Raw genomic sequence first — 18,781 nt, 5'->3', positions numbered from 1 at the left:
GCTTTCTATGCTCCTAAGAATTTAAAATACATGCTCTGGAGATGAGCTTCTGCTGCTACTGAAGAAAACATCAAAACAGGACTGACTTCTGTGAAACCAGAATTGTTTTCACACTTTTTTGCAGTTCCAATTAATTAAAACGCTCAAAAAGGCTTTAAAATACTTTGTGAGGATATGTTCTCACAAACGTGCAACAAGGGTAACACAGGAGCAAGCTGCACCAACACTAATCACTTCCTACACCCCAAATAACTTCCAAAAGCATTGCCATGTCAGCCTGCTGCCTTTTCTTCCTCCACCCCCCACCACTGTGTCCACAGCTGTAAAGTCTCCTACCACTGGGAAATAACTCAAATGATAATTACAGTCCAGGAGCTACAGTCATTGCCATCACTTCAGCACCTATTCACTGGGACTAGGTCTGAAAATCCATTTCAATTCTGCAGTCAAAATGTGTTACATGTTTTCACTTTTTAATATGTAGCACGCTGCGATGTAGTGGAAATCATACACTTAACACACCCCTGTACTAAAAACTCAGTTTATTTTTGATTTAGCAACTGTAGTGCAGCTTAAAATGGATCCAGGGAAGAAAATCAATCTGTTGGAAAGATAACAAGTAGTGTATTTCATATGGATTTGGTTATTTGATTCAAATAATTGTAAAGCCTTAATATTTGCTGAACATCAAAAAGTTCTAGTAGTTGACTTTAGTCCCACGAGTAGATTATTAAATAGATTAAATCTGGGGTTTGGAATCAAAATGCAACAATGGGGAGAGGAATCATAACCTGCATGTGCACCTATTTCAGTTGTGCATCAGAGCCAACAGCCTGGAGAGAAAAATGCTTCTTAAAACAGAATAAGAGTAGAGAGAGATGATGCTAAGCACCCAAATGGGAAGAAAAGAGAGGACTTAGAAGGTACACTATTATAAAAATCCCTTTTTTACTAGTACCTTTCTCCTGCACTCAAATTATTTCATATAATTCCTAAACCAGAACCACAGCTTCTACTATACTGGGAAAAAATAATTACCTCTCTGAAATCCATGCTAAAAACATATTTTATGTGAACTAGATTTTCATCAGAAAACACATCTATTCTTGTAGTTTAAGGTCTAGTCTAGGAAGATTCTTACAGATTCATCAGATGAATTCATATTCTTGACTAAGGAGTCTGGGTTTTACTCATTCTCTAATTTCTTAGAGAGAAAAAGCAAGGTTTTCTATCTTTGCCCAAAGAGGATAAACTTCCTTTGTATTTATAGGGGAAAAAAGGAAGGAGGGAATGATGCTATTTAAATTCTCCAGAGATGCACAGAAAGCAGTTGTATCACTTAGATGAGCCACAACAGATATCTAGAAGAGCAAAGAGGGAATAAAGATAAAAGGAGAGAATTAAAGGCACCAGTGGCCTGCAAACTACAGGAGAACAGCTGTCCCAGAATCCCTGTGCTATTGGAGACCTCTGAAGCCCTCACTATCCCACTGCTGCTTTCTGCAGCAGGCACAGGCATGTGGCATTGCTACCCTGGTCACCACTAAAAGGAGACCAAGTTCACAAGAAAATGAGCAGAGTAATAACTATAAACAACAATCCACCAGGGCTGCTCCACACACTCTCTTCTCTCAGCCCCTGCAACAAAGGTCCTTCCTCACCTGCCATGCACTGCACAGAAGCAAGAGCAGTGTAGGAGTCCCTGCTCCTTGCCAGCAGCTCCTCTGGGTGTAGTGAGTCAATGGCAAGGCAAAAAGAAGCATGAGTGGATTCAGGAAGACCAGAGAGGGAGAAAAGGATGCCACTGCAAAACCACTGACAGCACGTGCCACTGCAGGAAGCTCAGTCGACGATTCAGGCCTGTCTGTGACGCAGTTGCAAGGCTGGACTTTTCTGGTTTGGGATTAACTTTAAAATTGTGTTATTTGGAGAAAACAGACAAGTGAACAGAGTCATATGGATACAGCTTCTTCTACATTCTTCTCTTAATCTGTTTCAGCTACCTTCCAGTTTTTCCCCCCAGGTATTTCTGCTTTTAGTGAAGTGCATCCGTGTCGTGAAGACTTTCCATCAGCTGTCTTAAATTCTTCCTAAACATCTGCCTTCTCAGTTCCCAAAGTGCACTATACAGTCTAACTCAGATCACCTTCAGTTCACCTTTCATGCAAAGAAAAGTTAACCTAGTGGCTTCCTCCAGCCCCTGACTCACCTTGTGAACAGTCCTTATCCACTGGCCAGGCTGCAGCTGCCTAAGGATGGGAGCTGTGCTGCCATCCATCCTGCCTCAGCTCCCAGGAACATTTTCCCTACCCTTAACCCTCCCAACACGCTTCCAGTCCAACTTTTGAAGTTCAAACTTCTTCAGTGACTACACATTCCTAAAGAGCTTTGAACAATCCATAAAGTGAATTTCATATGGGTGAAAATATCTTGCTGTTAGCATGAAGCCTGCAAATTTGTTTTCCACAGGCTTTTCTTTTAATTGGAGAGCTCTTGTAAAATGCTGCTGCTGTCCAATGCTTTTTTTTTTCCTCCATGCCATTTTTACAGGCACACAGTGAACACCATTTAATTAACAGCAAATTTGTGACATGACTGCTGTTGAGCTGCTTCTGAGAAAGGGAAGCCCATTCATCCAAAAGGCATTCTATATGCAACATTAATTAGGCACCCTTGTCTTCATTTCTGGCAATCCAGCATTGTATAGATTTTTGCTTCATCTCTGTTCACAGGGTCTAATTATTTCCAGCACAGAAGACTTCGGGTAGATTGGAACGGAAATCAATAATGGAACATGTGTGATAGGAACATTAGTTTTCTCCTCCTCCTCCTTTGGGATAAAGTGGGATCAGTGGAGACTCAGCCAAGAAAAAAACAAACCCAACAAAAAACCCTCTCAGAGATTTGCTGCTGTTGAGTATATAAATACCCATGTTTACACAACTCATTCTGGCATTATAAGACATTCTCATCTCTTCAGTACTTGCCATGGTAGATATATAGTACTCCCAGTAATTTGCTTTCAAAACAATCATCGATTATTTTAATTTATTTTGACTGAGCCATAAATAAAAATACGGTATCTTCAGATGCATAATACTTTCAATCTCAGCACGTACCACACTTGACCATTTCACACACATAAAATCAACCTTCAGGTCAAAAATTGTTAAACCCAAAGCCACCTGGGTAACCTCAGCTGTGTGTTTAATACAAGCACTACACTGCACTGAGGCAGGGGAGAGCTCACATCTGTGTTGAGGAAAGCCTCCTGGCACTAAGATTTCTGAAACACTGGAACCAACAGCCATGTGCCATCATTATCCTGTTCTGGAAGCTCTCAGACACCTGCCACAGATTATCCAGGTAGATGACTTCCATCATGGTTAGGAGAAACACGCTGGTTGGTGCCTTGATGTCCCTTCAGGGCCTAAGACAGTAATGTTCCTACTGAGTCTGGTTAATTCAATGCACAAAACTAACAGTGCTTGTATGTGAAGGACAATTATAAAACAATAAAAGCATTGCCTCAACCTAAGGTATAACAGCAGCCAAACCCCATTGCACAGAAGCAGAACAGTCAGGCAACCCTCTCCCAATTTAAAAACTATTTTACTGGCTAAAATGTCTCACAGAATCATATTCAGCCTTTTCTCACTACCTTCCTACAGATCTCAGAAGACTGCAGGAACAGGAGGAGGCCAGAAATGAAAAACTAACCAGAAGAGTCTCAAAGTTAGGCACTCTTCGAATGAAAAATGGAAAATTAATGACCAACTTAGTACTCTTAAGTGACTTATCCAAACTTCACCAACTGCTCTGTGGCAGAAACAAGGACAAAATCCAGTTTTCTGTGGTTTCACATATAGGAGTTACACAGAGAAGTATGTTCTCAATATAGACAGCATTTAGCTGCCAAATTCTAATACAGCATTGTACTGAATCTTGCTTGTGATACACAATTTTTAGAACTTCATAATCTGATCAAATTTATTTGCATTCCCAGACACTGGCAAAGAGGATTGTTGTTAATGCCAGTTGCTGCTTTCAGCCCAGAAAGCTCTTCTGCTGCATTTCTTGCTCCAAAATGTGAGAGCAGCAGAGTTCCTCCAAGATTAAAAAAAGAAACCCAAACACATTTTTCCTAGTGACAGAAACATTTTAGCTAACATTTTCTTAAACAAACACTCAGCCTTGCTCACCATACCTAGAACAGGAAATTTTGGACTGAGCAGTTACATTTGGGTGAAGTTATAAATGTCTGAAAATCTCAGTTTTATAGTGGAAACTGTTGGGAAATCACTGATATTTCTTTCTCTGCCATCAGGCTCTCTGGGTGTGTTGGAATAGCAGAACAGAGCAGGTTTTAGAGGCAAGCATATAACATGCACTGAACTATAGAGGATGGATAACTGGTTACAGCCTCAGACAAGAACAAATATGTGCCTAAATACGAGGGCATCAACAGACCAACTGAAATCAGTGATATTGTTCACAAGCATATACTTAGTTATATTGCTGGACTGTGCCCTAAAAAGATAAAGAATTTCTAAAAGCCAAAATACGATTCCAGCCCTGATTTTGCTGGACACCGGCCAGTTGTGCTGAGACAAAGGACACGATAACCAAGGTGTTAGGAACAGTTTCTGAGGCAAGGGATGGTTGAACTGCACGACCTAACGACAATTTCCACCTTTGAGAACACCTCTGAGTTGCCACAAAGGTGTTCCCAACACCTCTGAGTTGCCACAAAGGTGTTCCCAACACCTCTGAGTTGCCACATACCTGCCGCCATCCAGCTTGGTCCCAGGAATGGCTGCTGCCTGAGGGGACTGGCACTGCTTCCCCACCTCCATGCTTCATGATCTAATCATAATCAGGGTCAAGCTCTAAAGTTATGACAGACAAAGAGGTAAAAACCACGCAAAATAAGTCAGATCAAAGAAAGGCTGGTTTTTACCTCACGATAGACTGAGGTGGCAGCCGGCAGTCACGAAAATCCCCTCTCTTCAAGAGCAGAAAACAAACAACAGAAAACACACAGTTAACCCCCTGTCTGCAACACCTTTGGGCAATAACTCTTATGTCCCTCCTTGCCTAAGTAGTGGTGGACGAGAATAAGAAAAACCAAGGCAAACAGAAGCATTCTGAGGGCAGCAACAGGAGGGGGCTCAGCCGCGCCCAGCCAGTGCCCCCACAGCCCCACAGGGATATGGCAGAGCCGCTCAGCAACACTGAGGGACCTCGGGGTAAACACACTAAAGAAAGGACAAAAAATGGGCAAGAAGGGAAGGGAAGGGAAAACCTGCTTCAGCGCTATGGGGCTCCTGCACTGCCTGCAGCCAGCGTGCACCAGAGTGGGTTTTCCTGATGGGAATTGTGGCCCATGGAGAGCCTGTGGCGGAGCAGGCTTTTCCTGAGGGACTGTAGCTGTGGGGAGAGGCCATTCCAGGGCAGGGTTGAAGCGTGAGGAGGAAGGAGCAGCAGAGAGAAGCTGCTGTACACCGGCCATGGCCCTCAGGGAAGGCGAAGGGCCAGCAGCGCAGGAGTGGAGCTGGGGGAAGGAAAGCTGCTGCTTTCACCTCCACTGCTCACTTCCCAAATCCATTTTAATTGGCAATAAATGAAATTAATTTTCCCCAAGCTGAATCTGTTTTGCCCACAACAGTAATTGGCCTTTATCTCAAACTGTGAACCTTCCCAGCCTGTTTTCTCCTCCTGCCCTGTTGAGGAATGGGAGCAAGCAAGCAGCTGGGTGGGCACATGGCCCTCAGCCACCATTAACCCACCAATAAATTAAAACTAAACACATCACAACAGCCTAATCAATTATTTTGCCTGCTACAATTTATCCTAACATGCCTTCTTGTAACATCAACTCTCTAATATAGTCATTTCTACCACCTTTTATATCTTGGCTTGAGTTACCCAGTCTCTGTACCTGCCAGCATTCTTTAGCAATAATTATAACCCTGACATTTAATTCAGGGTTTTATTATGCAATGGTAGCATAACTGAAAAGCTTTGCATTCCTGTTTAAGGTCTTAAAATTTATCTTTTCATGACAAAATGGAAGAGGGAAAAATGCTTTCAAAAGAGAAAATAAGAGCTAAAACAAACAAAAAAAGGATAAAGCAAAAAAACCCACAAAAATAACATAAGTAGGGGGAAATACTCAGAGCACAAAGCTAATATCTTTTGTTTCATTTATGTAAATGCCTGTCTGGAAGTCAGTGATAGATCTCACTCACAGCAATGCTTAAAAATCTCTATCCTGTCTAGTGAAATTCCTGGCTGCTTCCCAAGCTCCTATGACTCAGGATTTGGGAAGGAGAAAACTTTCTTGGATCTCAACATACCTAAAGTTAACCTTCTAGACGCCCAGCAGATCTTGGTACACCTTAGAAAATAATTAGAAAACAGTCTTCCAGAAACTTAAACCCATATTTCTAAAGGCTGAGTAACTTCCTAATTCACAGTGAGAGCTTATGTACTTACTGTAGTCACCATGCACACAAAATCTTCACTCTCAGCTGTATAGCAGCAGCAAACATATTTATTCCTGTGAAGTGGAATAAATTCACACATTTTCTAACTTGGCAAACCCAACTTTCTTCTCAACAAAAAACAACTTTGAGAAGTGAACACTCCATACAACACACAGTGCCTCCAGAAATAATTGTACTAAACACATCACTATAAGTCATTGATACAGACACAGTTGTGATAAATTAAGAACATCCATTTTGTGATGCTCTCTGATCACTTTCTCTTTATGCACTCCATCTGCAATTATCAAAATGCATTAATTTGTATTAACTGAATGTTGTAACCTGCCTAGGTTTTACTGCATTAGATCTGACTGTGCACATGCTGTGCCAGTATAAAATCATTTTCTTCTTAACAACAAAATTTGGCCCTGGATCAAACTGGAGAAAAATTAAAAACTATCCTGTCTATCTGCACAATTCTGAGGTCTCAGTCCTTTGAAGACATATGCATATTCCTGAATTATGCAGTGCCAGGAGTCCTGCCGATTTCACAGCATATTAACTTAAAAACATACATAATCCTGTTCAAGATAGAGTCCTTAATCAGATCAGAGCAAGAGGATTTTTCTAGAACCTATGTAATAAATTGTTTATGTCATTGTAGCCTCATGTACTGTGAACCTCTTCAACCTAAGGTTAAGCCTTTGATCTAGAGTGCCTGTAAATAACAATGGGCATGAATCTAAATCACTTCTTAGAGAATCTTTACTTATTCCTTCCTTCCTTTTGCTTATAAGGTTGTTGATAATTACTAACGGGCAAAGAAAAAAAATCACTTAGCCTACAATGTCAGCTGTTATACATTACAGAAACAGCAAGTTTCTAACCTGCCTTAAACCAAAGCAGCAGGCAAGGAACACATCACCTTCCTCCACAGAGAAGACCACATTTTATCTTCAGTCTGCAGAATCCACGGGGGGAAGGTGGCTTGATTTTTAAATTTATTTAAACTGTCATACAGTTTAGATGCTGACAAAGCTGCGCATAGAACAACAGATCAAATAGCTGGGGTATTTTTGGTAAGATGGAGAGTGCTATTAAAGAAACCAACTAACTCAGGAGTTGCTCCCTGTGACTGCAGCTCACAAGCTCTTATTTAATATGTATTTGAATCAATTTTTCAAGCTTAGTCAACTTAATAGGCACCCAGCATACTTTAGGGAGAAGTAATTAAACCAAAAAGAAAAAGAATGAAAGTAGCAACAAACAAGTAGATGCAATTAAAAAGTTCAAACATTGACATCCTTTCCTAATATCTCCCCTCTGGAGTGAAAGCTGTACTGCCACGCCTGAAATGATTTATACCATGATTCACACTGCCCAGCACCGTGTACTCATCTTCTGCTCACCCCCTTTATGAAATATGCTACATCACTTTCTTTTAGGGAAAGGCAGCCCCATGCGACTATTAAATTACAGCATCCAAAATAGCACTGTAACAGGATTAGCTTAGATCTGCAGCATCTTGAAGCCAATTCTGAAAGAGATTGCAGCTCACGGGACAACTCTCCAGAGCAGCGGGGAAGTGGCAGAGAAAACCAGGGTCAGATCGTGCGCAAACCTCAGCGAATGGATTTCACACTGCACCCGTGGTTGGGAACCACTTCACAGGCAGAGAAACAAAGGGAAAAACAATCCAGGAAAATGTGCATAAAACCGTGCTACTCAATATATCACTGTTGCCTGTTTTTTTGACCTGTGTATTAGGTACTTGTTGGATATGGAGATAATACCTTGTCTTCCTTTGTAATGGAAGACAAACTGCTTTTCTAAAAGGCTATTCTAGCTTGACCAGCTTGAAAAGATGCAGATTGCTTTCACAAAAGCTTCTACCTGTGGCCTGGTTTGAATTAGTTATCATCATTACTGTTTGCAATTCCCAGACTTCTGTTGCATGGCAGCTTTTTCACAGACGATTAGGAGCAGTGTTGTGGTATAGAAGAGTTTGGAAGAAAAAGTACTTGAAACTTGCCTCTTGGTAAATTCTGTTAAATTATGAGGGTTGATAAAGGAAAATATTGAAAAATATAATTTGCAATTAGTGCATCAAACAGTCAACTCACAATTCTAAATTAATAAGAAACCAAAGCATTAACTTCCAAGGTCAGTTTCCTGCCAGTGTTTTTTTCTCCCTTCTGAAGGCACGGAAGGGTGGGTATAATGCTCTGCGCTTTATTTCACTATAGTAATGCTGAAAAATGCTTCCATCAACAGAATTAATGGAAACTCTTGTGGGAAGAAAGTTACAGAAATAAATAGTTTCTTCACAGTTAGGACTAAGAGGCAAAGTCAATAGCTATGAATCACGTTCTTCCTCTGATGATCCTCCTAACCAGGCATATATGTATGAGAGAGAAATGGGTTCTGGGTTCAGAAAGGATCACAATAATCCCCCAGTCTCATGATCTCCAAGCTGTAGCTGCAGCCCCTGGGGGCCTGCAAAGCCCTGCTGAGCAGTTTGTCTGCCCCAATGGCTGGGCAATTTTTACCACCAAAGGCAGCCATTCCACTTTTCCATGACAATTCAAGAGAAAAGTTTTTCAAGCTGTTTGCTCTGCTCTCATCTCCTGCACAGAATTATAGACACATACACTGAAAGGCATCATTTACTCCCCCTTGGGATAAGGAAGGATTGTGCAGACTCACCCAGCATAGATTTATTTTTAACTTCTCCTTGTAAAGTAGACTGCACAATACCTCTAGATGGTTTTCTCCATGGTTCATGCTTCGAAAAGCATTTTCTAAAACACAACCTTCATCATGCTGAGTACAAATTACAAAGATTCCTCTCAGAAATATGGAGAACAATTTCTCTTTACATTTTGTCTTAAAATCTTTTTATGTCAGATGGTTGTTACTAACAATGTCTTAAATTAGGCAAACTCAATTATCTAACTGATGTAGTTTTCTAAAGCTTTTTAGAAGTCATGACCAAACACACTATATCAACTCAGACCTCACCAACCATAATTTGGAGTAATTACTCAATGTTATAGACACCACATCTGTCTTCCCACATCCCAGAACTACATTTCCTTAGTTTGCGAGAGCAATGCATTGTAGACTTTATTACCTGTTTTTCCTCTTCACAGGTATTCCCTACCTTGTATCTGTGTATCTGAATTCTTTTTCCTAAATATATCATATTGCGCTTCATTGAAGTTCATCTTGCTGGTTTCAGACCACCTCTCCAATTTGCCAAGTTTATTTTGAATTCTGATCTGATACAGAAAGGTATTTGCAAATCCTCACAGCTTGGTGTCATCTGCATATTTTATAAGCTACTCTGTATTCCATCCTCCTCGCTGCTAATGAACACACTGAACCAAACTGATTTCCTAAGCAAATTCTCAAACTGAAATGCAGGCTGTGGAGTTCAACCTAGAGGTTCCTGGCCCAAGCCACTGCATTGGTTTGTACTAAAACTTACCCTTTAGAAAGCCACACAGTACATTTAAAAACCTTAAATGCAAGAAAAGCCACCATTTGCTCAGCTGAATTGTTCTGATGGTTAATTATCCTATTTTTATTTTTGCAAAACTTTAAAATCAGGCCAGCTTCACTCTCCAGCTGCATATTACACTATGGTTACTATATCAGAGAAAATACATAGAAAAGACTGAGAATTACAGAGAATTAGAGAATTACAGACCGACTGCTTCCACCATATCATTCCTTAAAACTCCCATGCATTAATCTTCACAGACAGCAAGACGTTAACGATTTCTGAAATGTATGGCGAGACTGGAACAAAATAACACTGTTTTAGGAGAATCAAGTAATATTTTTTGTTTGCTCTGCTATGGAATCAAGTACAGTCACTCACAGAAAAATATTACCCTACTGAGCAAGGCCAAGCCCTTTGAGATATATAATTTCTAAAATGTTTGCTATGCAATATTTGGCATATTTGGCAAATTCTCTTCCTATCTTTCCCCCCTCACCACCATTTGCTGTCCACAGGCATTACAGGGAAGAAAGCAGAAAGCAAAGCTCTCCAATACTGGAAAACAACCGTAGAGAGACCCAGATCCACATTTCTTTATGAGAAACAGAAATAGGTCTCAGGATTCCCTTCAACTTCCAGCATGTGCAGCGAAAAAGAAGCTGGGATAGAAGAAATATGAGACTTATTTATTCTGGGACACAGAGAGAGAGGAGAAGAAAAAAAGAAAAAAAAAAAAAGAAAAGAAAGCTGGAGACATATTCCAAGCCCTGTAAAACACTGCCAATGGATCAAGTCACTATCTGATTGCTTAAATACCCACAGTCCTTTACTGTTACACATTCCTGCAAAAATGGAACAGGGCACACACGTTGCATTTGAGTGGCCAGAATTCAATTAACATTTTGATATTGGAATATAATCCACAAAAGGCAACTGTGATCAAGTCCATTGTGATGCCTGGGTGTGCCACACTGCCCGTCCTGGCGTGGGAAGGTTTATGGCTGCTTTTCTTTCTCTGAGACAAATTCCATTTACATCATTACCATCCTAAAATTACAGTAATGAATGCAACTTTTACATTTTGACAAAGCCCTGAAAACATTTCTTGCAATGAACAGACTGCACACAGAACAATAATCTTCGTGGTTTGAGGCTGCCAATTGCCACACACTTCTTTACATCCTCCTAGTCCCAAATATTATATCAGACCCTGTAAATGCTTAAGTATGGTGGTTCTAGCCTTTATAAAGATGCATTAAATAAGACTGACAGAAGAGTCTGAAATAATAAAAACACATACATATTAATAATGACTTCTGGTAAGCATGAGTGTCTTTAAAACCTATGGGAGCCTTACAGTCAAATTGCAGGAGTTATCTGAAAGGAGTTACCTGAAAGGTGCTTTCATACTGTTCCAAATGTGATGTTTTTCATGACTTACTGATATCTACAAAACAAACCCCTGAAGACTCAAAGTCACACGAGTTACAAATTTTCAATTCAAAGCATATTCAGAATAAAATACCTTTTCCCAAGTCAAATCTGAATGAAAATGATGGGGTTCCAGATTTCAGTTTTTCACATTTGTTAGTATTCTCACCATCTCTTGCCATTTACAGACCCCAGCTTCATGTTCCAAAGTGGTTCTAAATCTTATGGTCCCAACAACCTAAATCTTCGGCTGTGCTATGGATTTAGTTTATTAACTAGCTGGCTGATATTAACCTAGAATCACGGAATATCCTGAGATGGAGAGGACTCACAAGGACCATCAAGTCCAACTCCTGGCCCTACACAGGACACCTCAACAATCCTACCATGCGCCTCAGAGCGTTGTCTAAATGCTCCTTGAGCTCTGGCAGCCTTGGGGCTGTGACCACTGGCCCTGGGGAGCCTGTTCAGTGCCCCACCACCCTCTGGGGAAAGAACCTTTCCCTGAGATCCAGCCCAAACTTCCCCTGACACAGCTTCATAAACCTCCTTGAACACAGTATCACACAGCACCAAGACGACTGACTTTCCAAATCTCCCCATCACCCTTTTGTTAGGTGGTGGTGCCTGTGCTAACCACCCAAAAGCCAAACTCCTGCAAAGACAATGCTTATGGAAACTGTGCTCATTAATGAGAAGTTAAGAATACATACTTTTAAAACACACTACACAGTCCTGCTTTCAGAGCAGGAAAAAGGGAGAAAGTTGTCCGTTGTAGTGCTGTGAGACTCCAAGACATCACTCCAATGAAAAGAAACATAGAACCCGTTTACAGAAAGATGTGTGGTTTTCTCAGTGTTTAGTATCCTATGTGTGAGACTTAAAGAAGCCAAAAACATCTCAGTTTTGTTTCAGTTTGTGTCCTGCTGCGTGTGCATCACATACATGTTTATGAAAGAGAAAAAGCCCACATTCCTATACTTTGCTTTGCAGACAAATACTATCCTGCAGAGAGCTAAGGACCTCTGGGAATCTGACCAAATACTACCGGAAAACATACAGTAACTTTTGTCAAGTAATTCTGTTTTGACACATTTAAATGTAAGTGTATCATTAAGGTGCCAGAGAACTATGAATGAGGAGAGAGGTGCTTGCTTATTTTTGATTTGAGAGAGACTAGACTTACAGGAAATGTTATTATTATGCCATCTATTCTGCAAAAAGCTAATGATGTCTTTGAAAAAAGATGGATGAACTAGGGCACTGCAGCTTGCACAAGTCATTCAGAAAAATCTCATATAAATAGCTGCAAAATTTGCTCGTGATGAAGCAAAGGTATGAAGAACAACCTCAGTAAGAGTTTGCTTTTGAGGGTAAGCACATGTGCATTCCTGCATATCTTTACCGAGACAGTGGCTATTTAGCGAGCAGGATCTGGCATGTTACAGATGAAACAGCTGCTGCAGAGAGTCCTTCTGGGTGAAACGTTAGGAAAACTCATTGATTACCTGTACAGTCACTGACGAACTTTTCAGCAATACCTGTATGTGTGACAGCTGTATAACACCTCCAGAAAGACCATACAAGTTGGGTTTTGTTGTGTTTTTTTCCCTTTCAGTACAAACTCAAAATATCAGAATATTTTGTACCACTAAAAATAACCCCTTTGTACTAACTAAAACCCAGCAACCCAAAAGCCAATTCTTAATCATCTTTACAAAAATAGCTAATCAAGTGTAGTTGTATGTAGCTCTCTCACATATTCTAATTTTAGCATCTGTATAATACCATTTACATCTGACCAATATACCCTGCAGACTGAACCCCCCCATCATGTCTATTCAAAGCTCACTATTACTGTAAATTTAAGAACTGCTGGGAAGTAGAGAGTGTAACAGAACTCTACAGCCTATTTGTCATAGAAAAAAAATAATCAACATGGTAATTGTAGAAGGGCAAAATGTAGTTTAAAGACCAATGCTGGCAATTTTTTTATTCCACTGAGTAGGAAAACTAATGGGGCACAGCTCAGATTAGTTTAGTGTAATCCTAGAAGCACTAAATAATACTTCCTATGTAAGTACTTTAAAGTAAATTGCTTAAAGTAAAAAAATACACAAGATTCCACTCTAATGTTACAGACGCAGAAACATAAGAGTTTAAATCACCACTAAATCAGAAATTACATGGACTATTTTTATTACCATTAATTACTCCAATTTGGCAGAATATTTCACATATTATTAGCTTCAATTTTAATATGAATTTTGTTCTATTTTCTAATTTTAAAAAAATCTAACTTGAAAAAAAACCCACCACAAATAATAATAACCACTATTAGGAATTTAGGGGAGTCCCCCCTCTCTATATAAAGCTGTAGTCACCTAAGAGGAGCCTTATCTGTTCCTGTACAATGTAGAGTTAAAAAGGAAGCAATCTCAGCATGAGCAGCTTAAACTATCTCAAAATGGCAACTCTACAGGCAAACATCTCTGGCAATAACTCCATGGAGCTGAAGTAGAGTGCCAGTCACTACATGAGCTACTGGGGTAGGTCCTTCCCACCCTAACCATTCCATGACTCCAGGAGTACAGCTCCTAAGCAAGGGACACAGTGTGTGGGGCTACAGCCACAGGAATTTCTTTAACAGCAAGAGCTTTCTTCACATACCAACATATTATTTTCCTCTGCGTGTGACAGGGACAGCGTTTCGCGGTGTCCGTGCTTGAATCCCTGCAGCCTGGTGTTAAAGTTAACGTAACCAAGGGAAATCCTTTCTTCATTTAATGGGACTTGTACAGAGAATTGCTTAGAAGAAAAAAAAATACCACTAAAGTTCATGGGAATTTGGACTGACTTAGTATCTCAGCATACAGCACTGTGCAAACAGCTGCTTAATGTGCTCGATTCTCCCTCCGCAAATGCCACTGATCAGCTCTGTGTGTCTTCCAGCAGTGCAAAAGGAAACAATACCCCATGTCCCATTGCATGAAATAACTGCACTTACAGTAATAAAATAGGGATTTATAGAAACATCTACTCTAAACTGTTTCTAAAGCTTCTGAAATAAATCTGGTCTAGTTTATTTTAGCCCTGCAAACCTGTACAAATGAATGCACTCCGGCCATTACGACTTTACAAGTAAGAAAATGCAGAAGGTAGCAGTACCAAAATATGTCAGTCTTAAACCACACCTAAAAATCTCTCTTAAAAAGAATAAATAAAGCAGATGTTATGCATGTACATGAGTACATAACAGCAGAGCTTTATAATGCTATATTTAATACCTAATCCTGCACGCATAACAAGCTGCATAGCGAATTTGGGGCTCTTTCTACAAATTCAAGTTTTCCAAATAAGAGCAAATACAGAACACAGCTAATTGACAGGATACAGAAATGGAGTGTCACTATGCTATTTTAAAATATGACTCTGAATTGTGCTTTAAGTTCTGACTGTAAAGAAGCCAAACACTTAAGTTACACGCAGAACTCATGCATACAATGAATGCATAATGCACACAATTAGCCCCACAAAGCAGAGCCGAACATTAAATTACACCAATTTATTTTGGTGTCAGTAGGATTAATTACATCCTTCAACTTAACTACTGCCCTGTGTACTTATGTCACTTGTGCAGAAGAGGAGTTGATATCAACACCGCACTCCGCGCTCAGGAGCCCCTATTCCCAGCTCCCTCAGAGCCACTGAGAAGATATTCCAGTTCTTGTCCGAGTTGTACAAAGTGAACTAAAAAAAAAGATGTTTTATGAACCTGGAAAATAATTCATCTTGCCCTTGTTATTGTGTGTGTTTATATATTAAGAGAGCTTGCTCTTGCAGCTGGCCTTCATATCTCTATATAATAAAGTAGAATATTGAGAACAAGCATCTGTGTAATTAGCACATCAATCATGTCATTCTTTAATATAAACTAAGTATTAATTCCCTTCTCCATAGATTCCCTCACCATAACTAACACAAATTATTAATTAGCTAACCACACAGAAACCCACTGGAAGTACACGAATTCCAGAGGCTGTAGCTCAGAGAGCACCCATGGGAGCAACCCACCAACCCAGCTGTGCTGGGCTTTACTGCTACAGCTCCCGTCTTTCTTGCTACTATGACTTGTTTCTGAGATCCAAATATTTGTTTTCAAAGGGAAGTGAGAAAGGTTTAAACCATGCCTTGAACACTTTCATGAGGGTCCTGTGATAGTTTTCTGCAGAAATACCCTACAACCATCCCCCTGAAAGGCTGTTTCAGAGAGTTGGGCTTCTCCTTACATCACACCATGGCTGCAGCAATGCAAGGGAACAAGTCTGGTGGAAGGTTCAGGGAAAACCACACCAGGAAAAGCAAGACCGGCACAGACACAGCACCAGTGACACACGTGCTATGATCCACTGATCCCAGGTGTAAATACAGACAGATCACTCCACTGAGACTTGTAAAGGTTTTATTTGTCTCTCCCAGATGACTGCTTTCCTGCTCTGCACTTACAGATATCAGTATATATTTCTGAAGACATCAACTTACTGAATCCCATTTCTCCATTTCTCCTGGTACATGTTTCTCCCCACAATATAAGTTTTCCACACTCCTTGTGGCAGGGAATTTGCCTAGCATTTCTCAGAGACACACTACCTGAGAATTCAAATATCTTTGTTCATATCTATACTGCACTCATACTTTATACATGTATTTTTCATGAAGAGTTATAGCCAGAGACAGCAATAAAAGACCATGCGTCCAGTTTTCCCCCAAACTATGGAAGACCTTGTTTAGAGGCCATGAGAACCTCAGGAGAATTATTTTGCAACTGAAAACTGGATACCATGCTGAGACACATCCCTCTGAACAATACAGCACAGATATCTTTTCCCTTAGGGGCATTACAATTGTAAATGTCATTTTCTTACTTTTGTTTCCAAAAAGAACCATCTTTCTCTTTCTGTATCTGATAGCAGCAAATAAAAAAATTGAATCTCAAGGAAAATTGAGAAGCCAGTTCCTGAAAAACAGTGCAACTTTCCCCACTGGATTAGAGTAGGACCAACTCACCAAACTTCCCTGTCACACAGTGGTGTAGCTCCACAGCTCATCCTACAAGTTTCAAACAACATGCGTGCAAGTTTGTTGCCTCATCCCCCCCATATTTTTGATACAGCTTTCTTTTAAACTAAACTTCTAACTCTTAATAAAATACTTCTTAAAATTTTTATAAGGTTTTTAGCTCTTCAAAAATTTTATGCCTTGAGTCAGAAGACACACTGGACATATCTTTCTTTTCCTTTTATACCTGCAACCATCCCCTGAGGATTAGCAGTGTGCTGGTCACTAAGCAAAGAAAACATATTTTTATATATTTATTTTTAAATGAAGAGGGTTTTGAGGAAGAACACTGTCTGTAAAGCACTGCTGTAGGTTACGGTAAACAGGGTTAAAGAGGGGTTTTTGGTAAACCAGAATCATGGAATCACAGACTGGTTTGGTTGCAAGGGACCTTAAACTCAGGTCCAGGAGATCTCCAGTCAGCTGTACTTAAAAAAAAAAAAAAAATTCAGTTCATTAAAATAAGCAATGGCATAAACACTCCATTGAGAGCAGGAAGGTGAAACTGTTTCTGTTGATTCAGCCAGCTGGTCTTTAAACGTGATTTAGCCAAATATTCTCCCAAAACTTATTTATACTAGGAAGATGACAAGTTGTAAAACTCTTCCCCTCAAGAAACATTTATCTGCAATAGCCATTAAAACCTCTACATGTACAGGTACAGGATTGCTCGAGGATCTTGCCTGAAATCCCTTCCTTCACCTTCCATCCACCACAGAGCTGTGGCCCATGACACGTGCAGGTAAATTTGGGAATCAAGGCATTTTCCAAGTACAGGCACCTGGTTTGGTACATCCCACAGGGGAAAGACAGGATCATTTTTGCCATTTTGTTCCACTGCCCTTGACGCTTAATTAAGCAGCTGTTTCTCTGTCCTGGGGTTAGAGGAAAGTGATTTTGGCTCGTCTGAGCTTCCTCCTGCTTGCAGCTTTGCCCACAACCAAACAAAACAAATGAGCACAGCTGAGTGCACCGAGCACGTCCAGGGGCTCTGGAGGCATCAGCCAACACTGCATTACCACTCTGGGCTGAACTCTGACTTTCACAGCTCTACATGGCACACAGCTACTGCTACGGAGAGGACAGGGAGACACAAGGAGGACAAGGAATACTGGTGCAGGAGCAATGGGAGCACGAAGCACCAGGAGTAAGAAATCATCTACATGTGTAGAAAGAAAGAGAAACCAGAGAGGGAAAGGACAAGGTAGAGGTGGCAAGTTGTAGCTATAATGAAGCCACAAGGCTGTGAGCCACAGGACTGCAGTACACTGACATCAGAAACACACACTGGGAGCAAAGGATGAGTTTGTAAGGAGCTGGCAAGGCTCTCCCAAGGCAGCTCACTGTCTTAGCAGGTGTTGAGACTGCTGTAAAGTGTGAGGTGGCTCCACTGACTCTCTGAAGTTTGTTTCCAAAAGTAAATCATGAAGTGCAGGATAATATAGAAAAAGGTCCTGTTGCTGCAAAAGGTAAAGTGACAGTAGGAAATTCCCTTTCAAAGGGCCCAATTCTGCCCAAGTAGTAACCCCACAGGTACATGAGCAATCACCAGATGGCAGGATTTGCCTACTAAACTGAGAACTACTCCCACACCTTCCAAAAGCAGCAAGGGAGCAGATAAACATACAGGTTGCTCACCTACCACAGTTACTAGTGAAGGACAGAAAAGAGGCCAGAAAGGAATGAATTAGAGATGCAGCAGTGCTATCCCAATCTAAATGCAGGCTGTACTACAGATTCCTGTTAACATACCTCTAGCAAAGTAACTTTTTTCTATTGATGTTCATTTTTCTTCTCCCTGACGGCTTCTAGATCACACTTCCATGGAAAGAGTGAAGCAGAAATATGTAACACATTCCAACTTCCAAACTCTTTATTTTTTTCCTTCTCAGATATGCAAGGATATAGGTAGTGAAATACTTTACATTTTCACCTTGGATTGGTTGCCAGAGATTCTGAAAAACCTCCTAATGCAGTTTTGCAAGTCAGGTCTTTTCTGCTGTCTGCCTTCAAATTATCAAATGATAAATGATCAAATGATGAGAGGGCTGGTTGGTTGGTTTACAATTCCCTTTGAAGTGAAAAGGCTTAGCATAAAGAATCCTCTGAATAAAAAATGCTGCTGTTTCCCTCTGCCATTTTACTCTACGGATTGCACATTTTTTCCATGTCCTGGAAGAAATGCTGGATACACATTTAGAGAGGTTTTTGTAACATACCCCAAAGGGTGAGA

General features: G+C 40.4%; 1 protein-coding gene across 3 annotated transcripts in view; it reads right to left on the bottom strand.

Moving 5' to 3' along the window:
- The window catches only part of VWC2L (von Willebrand factor C domain containing 2 like), a 423,395-nt gene that overhangs the window by 244,687 nt on the left and 159,927 nt on the right, over positions 1 to 18,781 (bottom strand). The gene's annotated exons all lie outside the window — the stretch shown is intronic.

Source organism: Chiroxiphia lanceolata, chromosome 7 (genome assembly GCF_009829145.1).
Source record: "Chiroxiphia lanceolata isolate bChiLan1 chromosome 7, bChiLan1.pri, whole genome shotgun sequence".
NCBI classification, from domain to species: Eukaryota; Metazoa; Chordata; class Aves; order Passeriformes; family Pipridae; genus Chiroxiphia; species Chiroxiphia lanceolata.
The sequence above is the reverse complement of the archived record's forward strand: the minus strand, read 5'-3'. Positions and strand labels throughout refer to the sequence as shown.